Here is a 12,495-nt window from a genome sequence, read left to right on the forward strand (position 1 = left end):
TAGACACATCATCACCACCTGCAGTTTTATTATTCTAAAATGAATTATTGCAACTCTGACAAAAAGATTTTGGATCAATTTTGGATTAAACAAAAAATAACTCTGATCTGATACAAACTAGCAGAACCACAATGTCTGATTGAGGGCTGGATATCAAGTATATACTGCATCAGACGAGGTTAAAATTGAATTTTCATTTGGCCTTTTTATGCCAATAATCTTCATAGCAAGTGCTGAAGTATTAAGGAAAAAATGTTGCTGAGAAACATTAAGTGGAGTGAGATATGTGATGCTTGAAATAATGTGTTGTCTTAGGCTGGCAGAGTAAGTGCTACTACTTCCATGTGCTGTATTTGTCCAGTCTGCATATCTGCTTGGTATTCCTCTTTTACTGAATGAAACTATGTCAGACTAAATTCGTGCTGAAGTCTGTAAGGCTTAAAACCATTTCTGTTGTAAGGAAAATATGACACAACTTCTTACAGCTAGCGTTTAATCAATTTATTGGCTTTTCTCCTTCAAGCACTATCAAAGTTAGTGTAGCCAGCCACAAACACCTTGGTTTGTATTATTTCCTTAAGTAATGGTTAATGCACTTTGTAAGGGGCTTGAAAGGAAAATTCCCTTTTTTAAAATAATTAGGCAAAGTAGATTTTGTATACCTACATGTATTACTGTACATAGTGGTGGCATCAGGGGTATTGCGTTTCATCATCTTGGCATGTCAGTGGAGAACTCTCTGTTAAGCTGCTCCTTTTTAGTGTTCCCACAAACCAAAGGGGCAAGCAAGTGGTCAAGTGGTCCTTTGATCTTCTTGTGCATGTTCCTGTACTTACTTGTCATTGCTGGTCTGTATGGATACACTTTGTCTGGGAGGTCTTGAAGCTACTTGGAAGAATAGGGTAGGCTTTGCCCCTTGTGGCTGTGTAATAGGTGAAAATTTTCATGGAAGCAAGAGCTGTTGGTTTCTGTGACAATAAATAATGTAAAATGCTAATTTTACACATCCTGTGGAACCTTTCAGTCCTCAGAAGGATTTTTTAAAATATTGTCTACAGAGAATGCATTGATAACTTTCATCACTTGAATTCAGGGTAAACATTTTCTCAACATCAGTACTACTAATAGTAGGCAATGTGGTTCTTGTGCTCTACTTTCACTCTTTCTAGGGGTTTCATACAAACTTCTCCAACCCTTCATGCCCTACTTGTGTCTTTGGATTTAAAGGCATGGTCTATTAACGCTTAGGTTTTCTGTATGTGTGTTTCCTCCACGCTTCCTGCCCTCAACAGTTAATCACAGTCCAATGCGTGGTTTTGGTTGCTGCTTTCGAAATCTTGATAGCAAATGTTCCTTGTTTTAAGTGTCATCCCTGGAAGGCCATTGTTTGTGACTGAGTTAGCATTGGGCTGGTGTTGGCAACCAAATCCCTTCATGAAGGTGGCACCAACTTCTCACTTGATGTGTGAGAAACTGGCTGTCTTACAACTTGTTGACTCCAGTCAAAGTGGTGTTATTTGATGAAGAGTTTTAACAGAAGAGGGTTGTCAAATACCAGAACAGATCAAAAAATTCTCTGGCTTTGTTAGTAGGACCCTGTGCATCACAGCTGCAGACTGTTGGAAATGCCTTTCCGATCATTCAGAAAGGTGTCAGCAGTGACAGGTACTTCTGGAAGCCTAGTGAGGGTTGTATCAGTTTGAGTTCTGTAGCACCTAAGTCTGGCTTGGTTCATCTCACAAAGAAGCTATTATGTGCATCTTCATGGACAAGCTGTCCTTCCTCTACGTTGCTCCCAGCAGATCATAATGAAAATAGCACTGTATTTCCTATGACATTACAAATACTTAAATTCACCTTACATTAATGTTACTTTAGCTTTCCTGGAAACATAATGTTAACATAAAACAACAAGCACTGCAAATTAAATACCCATTAAGGTCACATTGTCAATTCAAAATTACCAAAGAACCAAAGTCCCATGCAATTGAATTGCACTTTCTAATTTTTTCTGGCTTTCATTTTGTTATTGGTGAAGAGGACTTGCAATTATTTTATTCTATCTGTTTTTTTTTTGCAAGGGAAGAACTCTGTGACACCTATCACTACATAATTTAGTGACATGAATACAAAGTGTGATAAAAGATTAATTGGATTAAATAAAAATAAAGTGCTAGTGTTCTTTGCTTTTTCCACCCTCTTTGAGTTAGACTCTTCTAAACTACATTTACAATTCTAGATATTGAGAACATTCTTAAACTGGCATGTTAATGTCTTTTTTGTTGTGAGGAAGTTTTCTTAAAAAAAAAAAAAGTATTTTTATATTGACTGAACAATAGCTCTGTAGCTAGTCTTGAACACTTGCTTGACTTGTGTGCAGCAAGGCAAGGGCTTGAAATATGTTGCCTATGTTAGTGCCCTAAAAAGACCATTCTAGTTTTAGTAATAAGGTTGGAGCTTAGGTGATGTTAATATATGGACAATGTTTCAAATAAAGTTTACATATAAATATTTAAGTTCAGATAACTATAAATCATATACAACATAATTGAATGTAGTGATTGGTTGAGAGAGTTTGTCTAAGAACACAGTCCTCTGACTTTATCTGTATGAGTAAAAAAAAAAAAAAAAATATACTGGGTATGAACCCACATGAGAATTTTGGGGATGGAAGAAGAGGAGAGCCAAGGTTTGTGATTTTGATTTCTGTGGAAATTGAGAGGAAGAGACCTGGAACATCTGCTGGGACTGGTTGGATGGCTGAGGAGGGCTGCTGTCACAAGTGACTGCTTTATCTAGCTGATGTTAGGGATGATCCAGAATTTGTGAATAATTTGGAGGGCTGTGACTGTGAAGTGAACAGATTAAAATAGAAGAAGGGTTGCGTAACTTGGAGATGAAAAAAGTTTGGCAGCTGTCATTGTGTATTAGGTGATTTGGTGTATGTGCATTGGTTGTGGAAAAGGAAGACTTTCAGAAGAAACTAATAGTTTTAGTCATGAATGATATTTTCAAACCACACAAAATAGAGATAAGGAAATTGGCAGCATGTGTACAACAAAAAAACACTTGTGCCTAACTTTCTACTTCTGACTAAATAGCACTGAAATGTCTGAGGTTAAACGTGCCTTAGTGCCTTTTCTGTCACTAAAATTAGTGCTTGAACATGACAGGCAAATTCTGGCCTGTGGGCATTTAAACTTTTACATTTAAATTAAGTAAAAATTATTCTTTTGCAAATACAGAATAATGCCTTCTTTTAATCTTTCTACTCTAGCTATCTTAAATTATTGCATTGCATGAAATTGCTGTGGTTTAGCAAATATTTACAGTAGGTTGGTTCATACAAATGCACAGCACTCTCATCCTTCTGGCTGCTTGGTGTTGCTTTTAATGCTTATTTTCTTTCTAAGGAAAAGAAAAAGTGGTTTTGAAGCTGTGGTGGGAATCATGAAATTAGAGCCGTGTAATGCCTTTAGTCTGCTGTCAATTAGTCTCTCTGATACAAAACCATGATGAATCCCATGGTGCCTTTTCCCTGTTGAGCAAAATAAGATTCATTTTCAGTTTGCAGGCCTGCAGATGCCCCTTCTGGTCTAAGGGAATAACAAAAGATGTCAACCCATGCGTCAAACTAAAATAGAAAGCAGAAAAAAAGCTGTAAAGGAAAAAAATCCATGAGACAGATATATTTCTGCTTGAATGTAACTGAGTTAAGAGGTAGGAAATATTTAATAAGACTGAAGTGTTTAGTACAAACCCATCATACCAGACTCTTTGTAATTCATATATCTCTCAGTGAGGGGTTGCCTCTTATTAAGGAGAAAAAGGAAACAACTTGACAAAGCTCAGAAAATACCACTGGGCATAGAAAAAGAAAAATACCTTTTTAAAGGTAGAAAAACCCAGGTGAATCCCAGAATGAAGTAAGCATGGGTGGTCTGAAGAAGCCTTTGAGGAGTCAGAGGGGTAGTGGGGTGGGAACTGAACTTGGGGATGATGCAGGGAAGGGAGGCATCCCAATGGAGGCACTAACCCTGTTTGTTTGAGAGGTCGATTGCTACTTGGTCATAGGGAATCCCTTCATGCATGCAGCAGTTTTAAGCAAGGAGGTAAACCAAACAGGATAAAGAGCAGTCAGCTCTGATAACAGTAAAAAGCGAGTGGTGTTTTATTTCTGAGTCAGCCTGACTGTTCTGATTACCGAATTAATTATTAATGCTTTCAGAAATGAAATTCTTTTAAAAAATGAGATTTCTGTGGGCAGCCCTTTTCTTTCACCTATGACAACATACAAGATGTCCTGGGATGTACTTGTCCACTGTTCTATTCCAGTTATTTTTAGGCTGAAGGAATGCGTGTATTCAACAATTCATTTGATGAAGTTAGGTGTTTCAGATATTCCCCTATACTAAAATCTTATTTAAAATTACTGAATTATATAGTTCTCTAAAGAATTTAATTTTGGAGTCAATTTCTAAGCAGGCTGGATTAAATGCAAAAAGTAGATATAATATATTCATGACAGAGCAAACGCTGGAGTAGGTGATCACATCCTCACTTACATGACATAGGAGTGTGGAGGTATACAGCTGTCTATGTATTAGTGAGAAAGGCTCTGATTGTTAGCAAGGGCTTAATTGATGCTGCCAGTATCTTTGACTCTGTGACAGGGGTTGGTTAACAGGCAATATCCTAACCTCAGCTATCTGCTGTTTGAGAAGCTAAGGAGATATTGAAAGTCAGAAACGGGATGTGGGCATGGCTCACTTCCAAAATGAAGTATGGATTCTGTTTTGAAGAAAACATGTTTAATACTGGCTTGAATACTCCTTTATTTAGCCAGAAATCCTGTGTTTATTGAGGGTGAAATTCATCCATGTGCTGCGAACTATGAGCTCCAAATAAAGCTTCAGTGAGCTTTTAATGTGGGTTATCATATGCTGTCTTTCCTGTGTAAGGATGAGTTTCTCCTTGAAAAAAATGAAGGCTGAGAGCAGAGTAAAATAACGATGGATGAAATGAAACTGGGCTATCAGAAGAAATGGCACACAAATCCAATTTGGGTCAGTAAAACGTGGATATATATCTTCTATTATATGCTGTTTCACATAAAGTACAGTTACAACAGGAAATCAATGGAAAATAAAAATTGCATATAGGACAAACTGCTTTAAAAAAAAAAAAGCTGTACTTTCCTGTTCAAATTGAAAGGTGAATGCAACAGAGGGATAATCTGTGGGTTTTATATCTTCAGATAGAGGAAAGGAGGAAGCAAACCTATTGCTGTTTAGGCACTATCTGTGACTCTATCCTTGGGTTTTTTTGGCAGTGTGTGCCTGTCCTGATTACACAGTGAATGCAAAGGCAAGTTGTGCATTATGCTATTTCTGTCTTTACATTTTTATTTTAAGATTAGACCTAAATTGTTTGTTTTTTGTGGCATCAATCTCTCACCAATACGTGGATGTATCTGATGCTTGCACAATATCTGCATGTAATCCTGTTCTGTTGCCAGTGTTTGTCTGTTTTGGTCCCATAGATGTGTGGGGCCAATTACATGGTGTTAATCCTAAAACAGCTCATGTCTGTTCTGACTAGATGTTAAACTCTTCAGATGTAGCCCTCATTTATAACCAACATGAAATAGCTGGTGGAAATAAGAGAGGTGCTTAGCATATGAGATGTTAGGTTCTTCTGCTCCTTTCTATTGTATATAAATGGTAAAGGTACTTCATTCTTTTTAATGCAAAGATTTTTTTAATATATCAGAAAGTTGAGGTTTTTTTTACTTTATTGGTAGTTCCTGTGAGGAAACAATAGGATTCAAATGCCAGTGTTAAATGTCTAACTTTGTAGATAAAGATTTGTTTGGTTACTTTTCTGCACCAAAGCACAAGAAATCTAGAAAATGCAGCAGCCTTCTGAGAAGGTACTGCAGAAGGACTGCAGTTTGAAGATTTTCTTTCCCCTGTCTTATTAGAAAATATCTCCTCCTTTGCTCTGAGTGCTCTTGCCAACAACCTTCATGGTTTTCCCCACACTCCTTAGATATGCTACTTTATATTTCTGTTGCATTTACAATATTAAAAAATAGAATAAAATCCCCCTCCTGCTCCTTTTTTTCTTCATTGCTGTTTGAATCCCCAGTGGCTTATTACCTGTGGTTGAGTATCTCTCACTTGAGCTGCTGGTGCTATATGAGGAACTTCTGAAGTTACCTTTGATCTCTCCCTGGTTCCCAGTATTTCAGTTCAATGTCTCAGTCTGAGTGACTTGACTCTGGAGAAGATCATTCAAGCCAACTGGACATGAACTTCTACTGCATGTTGAACTAGTTCATGAATACTTTCCCACTTTCCCTTTTCTACCTTTCTATTTAAGGGGCTTTAAAAAAAAAAAAATCAAAACCCAGCCAGTGGAACTGCACTGCCTTTATTAAACAATTGAATTTTCAAGATTATGACTCTGGTGCTTAAGACGGCTCTGTGGTTTTGAGATGGTAATTATTCAGCAGAAACCTCTGTAGCTTTCAAGCGCGTGAAATTCTCCAAGCTATAAAATTGCAAGTTTTACATGAAATATAAAGTGGAGATTCTTCTTGGATAGTGACCCTTACCGTTTTCCCTCTTGGTTTATTTTGCTTGTATTAGGGAATGCTTAGACTTCAATATGCATATAAGAGTATTCATTAGTCAGAAAATTTTCTGAATACTGGAAAATCTTATTGATTAAGGAGTTCTTATTGAATCCTTTTCTGTAGTGGTATTTTTCAATTGGCTAGATGTCTCTGCCTATTCATATTCAGTGGCATTTCTGTGGTTAACTGACATTGATTCAATTACATTGTCAGTTCTGCTCTAGTATTTCCAAGAGCTTTGGGCCTCTCTGGGGATGCTGCGTTATCAGCTCTGCTTGCTCAGCAAGTTGGACTTGAGTTTAAATGTTGCTGATTTTTTTTTTGGTGTGTGTACTTATGTGAATATGAGCAGTAACAGATAAAACCTGGATCTAACCTGTGGGGCCTAGAAGTGCTTCTCAGTTCCTGGTTTTTCCAGTAAGTGCCTTGGTGAAGTTTCAGCCTGAAGGTGAGGTAAGACATAGATACAGCTCATCCAGGTGTTTTCAGAGGAATTGCAAGCAGATGGACAGAAGAGGACTGAGTGTGACTGGGGTATTGTGAAGTAAACAAGCTGAGGTGTAACCAGAGCAGTGAGCAAACAGGCCTTGAAACAAAAAACACTTTTAACAATAATTTTGAAAGGAAAAATAACGTTAAAGAAAGCCCTGTCTTAGCATCCTTCTCAGGTGTAGAAGTTGTGAGCTTTTTGCTGTTTTGCCTGCCTGGTTCTTCAGTTTCTGTGTTTCTGTCCTATACATACATAACTGAATGTTAATGCTGTGCTCCAAGAAGGCTGCTGTTAGTGTATATTTTGTTGCACCCACTGCTGTAGAAGCTGGCTGTTACGGCCTGTGCGTGACTAGACCATAGCTTACTGTACTTTTTTCTTCTGTTACTTTATTTTAAAAGGCTTAAGTACACCTGCACTTCAAGCATTTCACAGCCACTTCAATCAATAGTGGTTCAGTATCAATTCACTGAATTTGGTGCAGAGAGGTGTTTTCCTCTGAGCACCCAGTGATATGATGCTCTTTTATCTGTCTTCCAAAGTGGTATTGGACTTTTGCTGCTTACTTTATGAGGATGAAGTGGACACAGGCACCATTAGCAGTTGTTTTCTTCTCCTTTCTCTCCAATTCAGAAGCTGTTTCATGTTACTTCAGCTATATCAGGCAGGATTTTCCTTATGGAACGTTTTGTTTTATTCCTTTTGGAGGGGCTGTTAACCCTTTCCAATGCTGGATGACTTACATATCAGTAACTTTTCTGTTCTTATCTTCCTTATGGAATTAATGAAGTCACAAAATGTGAGCAGTCATTACATTGATATCCTTGGGTTAGGATCGCTGTCTTGGTCTGTGACTCACCCCCAGGCTGAGTCTGGAGGAGCAGGGGGCTATACAGAGTTGCTTTGGTATTATGCAGTCAGAAGGGACTTTGTAAAGGTTTGACTAAAGGTTTCCTACACCTTGTGAGCAGCAGGGTTTTCTTCCGAACTTGTTGGCTGTATCTGCAGAAAACCCAATTTCCAGTGCAGGCTGCAGTGTGTGTTGGAGCAAGCTCATCAACAGGTCCTGACCTAGAAACACCTCAGATTTTGTCTGGTTTGGTGATTTTTTTCCCTTTGAATGGTGACCTATTTCCATTCTATTTGCTGAAAGAAAAAATATGCTTTCATGTTGAACATATCAGTACTTCTTATTGCTGGAAAAAGGGAGGAAAAATAAAAATAGATAACTGGTTTTAAGTACTTGCTTCTGGTTTTATTTATACTTTAACTTTTAATTCAATTTACTTTAACAACAGTATGCCTTTAGGCTGGATTCTATTTTGCTCACAGTGGCAGAGATTCTTGTGGGCAATTACTCAGGGCAGCAGTTAATTATGAATACTTGCAGGCCTGAGTTACGGAAATCCAATAATAATTCAGGTCTCTTGTGTTTGCAGTTCTACAGAAATGTTACTAAGCAAAATACTTCATTCAGCAACTTTTTCCATGTACATCTGGGAGCTGAAACTGGTTTGTGTACTGTTAGAAGGGGGATAAAGGCATGTTCCATGTCTCTAGCTAACAGCAGCACCTGCAGCCTAAAGTAGAAAATATGTTTGCATGGTAAATATGAAAAAAACATCATGGAATTCTTTTAAGTTCTTTCTGTAGTTGTCCTTCAGTGGCTCCAGCCTTGGAGAAGGTCTCACTTAGACTGCTGAAGTATCGTTTTCTCCATGCTTATGAAGAGATGCTTAGAGATGGGAATTAAGGTGAAGACTGATTTTCCTTTTTCCTCCTCCTCCTTAAGACATTTTCCTGAGACTGGCGAGAGACTGAAGGATTTCTTTGGACTTGAAATCAAGCTCTGCTGAGAGCACTTGTTGGGAGAGTAGAATTCAAGCTGAGAGATGAGTACTCCTGTCTATCATGCCCTTGGTATGAAAAGCTTGCACAAGTTGCTTTTCTTAGCTATTTGCTCTGCTCAGACTAAGTTCTTTTTTATGCTAAGAAAGGTGTGATGAAATGCCTTAAATCCTCGTGAAAACTGTGCCTCCTGAGCTAGATAAATAACAGCACACTTGTGGCACATGCTTCTGTGAGACAACAACAGCCATAGAATCATGATAAATCTGTTCCTATTTACATTCTCTATAAGAGACTTATTGGAACAGGCTCGCTTCATGTTGATCTTGTGGGTCACTAAGGCTATTATTAATGTAGGCATATTAACTGTATCAGAGTGCCTGTATCAACTGCACCTGGTGTATCCAAGGCAGGTACTTTCACTTCAATATCCCTTACTTTAAAGGGATTACAGTTTTATTCAGGTCTTCTCCCTGTGGAAGGACATATGGATTTTACTTAAATCCTCTTTCATTTTCCTGTCTATAACTCTTTGTCTATGGTGTACTTTTTTTCTTTGCCCATAACACCCATCACCTTTTACTTTCACTTAATTTTGTAAAAGTATCTCTGCTTCTTCATCATTGTATGATGTTTTGGGGACACCATTTGAAGTCTCAGCCTTCATCCAGACTGGTGAGGAAGAGTGTGAGAACAGTCCTGCCAGCTCAGAGCACAGGTCGCTCCATCCCACTGTGTGGCCTCGGCAGCAAATGCCTGTGGAAAGAGTGAGGAAATAAGTCAAACTGGCAAACTCTGATGGGTTCTTCTACCTTCTGGCAATCTGCAGTTTAGGGGCTTTCTGAGCTGGACACTATATTGCATTTTTGTATTTAATAGTCCTTGATGGTTTCTTCTGCTGTGATACAACACCCTACTATAATTTTTGAAGAAACTAGAGCGGGGAGATGAATGTTGTGAACAGCTGAGGTATCTACAATGCATTTACAGTTGCAGATGGAAATCTGGATGTTCAGTCCCTCCCCTGCATTTTGCTGCATTTTATTGTGTAGTTATTAGGATAACTTTGCAAATATGAGGTTTAGCAGTGTTCCCCTGCATTACCAGCAATAATCAGGAATGGTTTTACTTGCTACTTCTACCACTTTCTTTCTTCTCCTAAACCTTTGGGAGTTGAGATCAGTTAAAATGTTATGGGTTACAGTAACTTGTTTCTATCCTCTAGGTATGAGAAAATCTTTTTCATGTATTGCAGTCATCTGGCTTTTTTTAAGCATGAATCCTTTCATAACTCAGAGAGGAGCTGACGTGGCTGGGTCTGACACACAGCTGTGGGCAAATATGGGTATTTTCTTCATTGTTTGTATCTCATGACTGCTAGAAAGTATGAAAAAAACACAGCTGTTAAGAATTAAAAAAAGCTCTGCAAAAAGGCTCCTTACCATTTTTAATGTAGCTTGCTATGCTTGAAAATGCTTTATTTCACCATACCTGTGGGCTAGTGGTTAGTTTTATTCCCCCCTTGCCACCACAACTTTTCTATGCCTAAGACAGTTACTTTTCACCAGCTGCCAGGACTGTCACTCTATGGTGTTGGAGGGCGGCAGCATCTCCCATGGCATCATAGCAAGACATGCTGCCCTCCAGATTCTCAGCTCCTTGCTGCTGGTTTTGTGCTCTTCTTTGCTTTTTAGAGTAGGGAATATTCACCCAGTTTGGATTGCAAGTCAGACTGCAGCTCATCTACAGCAAACTGCAGCAGCAAATAACTTCACATCTGTGGCTTGAAACATACTTTTTGAAGAGATTGTTAGATGTACAATATTGCTCTTAATATGCGTCCTGGTTATTCTATTTTCCTGCAGGTCTTTACAGTTGTGTATCTGTGAAGTCACAGCATTTTCATTGTCCTCCATCTCTCTGATAATGGTGCCCTAAGGAACATCCTTGAAACATTAGAGACATGCATCTTATCAAAGGACAAGTGCAGGATGGCATTTACCGGAAACCATAAGGTCTTTCTGAGCTCTGATAGCATTGTGCGAATGCAGTGCCCGTTCCAAGAGCACAGAGCATTCACTTTATTTCGCCTCTGCAGGGTGGTGATAACTTCTGCAGCATGTAAGAAGAAATATAAATAACCTTTGTCATCTTTAGAAAAGGTACTTGCTGAGAAGTATTGTGTTCAGAGCCTTCCTGGGCAAATTGTGAATAATTTACCTGCTATGCCCCAGGGCTCTGCCTTGCTGGACTCTGCGCTGCTGAGATGAGCAGCTTGGCACAGGGGAGTGATTGTGGTGCTGGGAGAATGGAGATGAATGCAGCTCAGAGCAGTGGGCTTCAATCTGTTCCCATTTTGTATCTAATAAATGTAAATGAAAAGCTCAGTACTCCTCCCTTCCCTGCCCCCCATAGTGTCCACGGTGTTTCTCATCAGAACAACTTGCGGGATGTGGCGACAGAAGTTTGGGGTTTGGGGATAGGACTCTGGTTACTTCAGTGGAGAAACTGCAGCTCTTATAGCCATTTATTTGATTTCCTCTAACTTCTATGCTGTCCAGCTGCTAACAGCTTGCTGTTAAGCAGCAGTGTGTGCTGTTTGCTCCTGTCAGAGTTCAGACAAATGCTTCCAGCTTAAAGCCAGATTTTCAGCTGACATTTATTGCTTTAATTCGTGGGCAAGGCAGCTGCTGTGAATTTGCTGTGTTGCAGAATCAGGAGGGTGCACGGAGTCAGCTGTCCCCCTCACAGCCTATCCTTTGTGCAGAAGGCCTGTGACCCTCAAGGACATTCAAGTTAAAATATTTTGTGTGGGGCTGTTTTCACTCCTGTTCTTGACAAGAAGAAAGGGCCACATCTGACTTGCTGTGCTGGACATTGCAGGGGGGCGGAGGGTGGTGTTAAAAAGGCTAATGGTGAGCTCTTGGGCAAATTGTAAATAACCTAGCTCCAGTGAATAGGTTGAGCCCTGGATTTCGGTGCTAACTTTAATCTAGATAGAATTTCATTAAGCAGAGGTCAATAGAGGGCTAGACATCTTCCATGGACTGGTCTTGTCAAATATCGCTGACTGTGGATGCGCAGAAGGGAGCCTGGGAGGCAGAAAGTCATTGCTATCCTCGGATGCAACTCAGGCACTTTGTGGTCTGTTGGTGGGGTTGTTCTGGATTCTGGTCAAACAGCTGAATGACTTCTTGGTTGGATATGTCAAAGGGACCTTGTCTTCAACAGGAAAGATGGGGATGTTTTTGTTGCAGGGCTGGAAACCGTTTATGAAGTCTCTGTGGTTTCTTTCATTTGGGCCACTTTCTTAGTCTGAATCAAATTAAATAGGTGTTCTCTTTTTTTCACCATCCTAATCTATAAATGGGAAAGCAATGTGTTCAAGGGAGCTTGGCTTTACTTTCTGAGGCAAACTGTTGTTCTGGCATCAGTTACTGTTGCTTCCATGTGTTAGGCTGTCAGTGACGGACTCATCAAGTGCCTGTTGCTTGGAAGAACTGCAATTGCTGTGGGT

The 12,495-nt window shown here is 39.3% G+C and overlaps 1 long non-coding RNA gene across 1 annotated transcript in view; it reads left to right on the forward strand.

Moving 5' to 3' along the window:
* The window catches only part of LOC308198425, a 112,030-nt gene that overhangs the window by 19,764 nt on the left and 79,771 nt on the right, over positions 1–12,495 (forward strand). The window lies entirely within an intron of this gene.

Source organism: Anser brachyrhynchus (assembly GCF_964034855.1).
Source record: "Anser brachyrhynchus genome assembly, chromosome: 7".
NCBI classification, from domain to species: Eukaryota; Metazoa; Chordata; class Aves; order Anseriformes; family Anatidae; genus Anser; species Anser brachyrhynchus.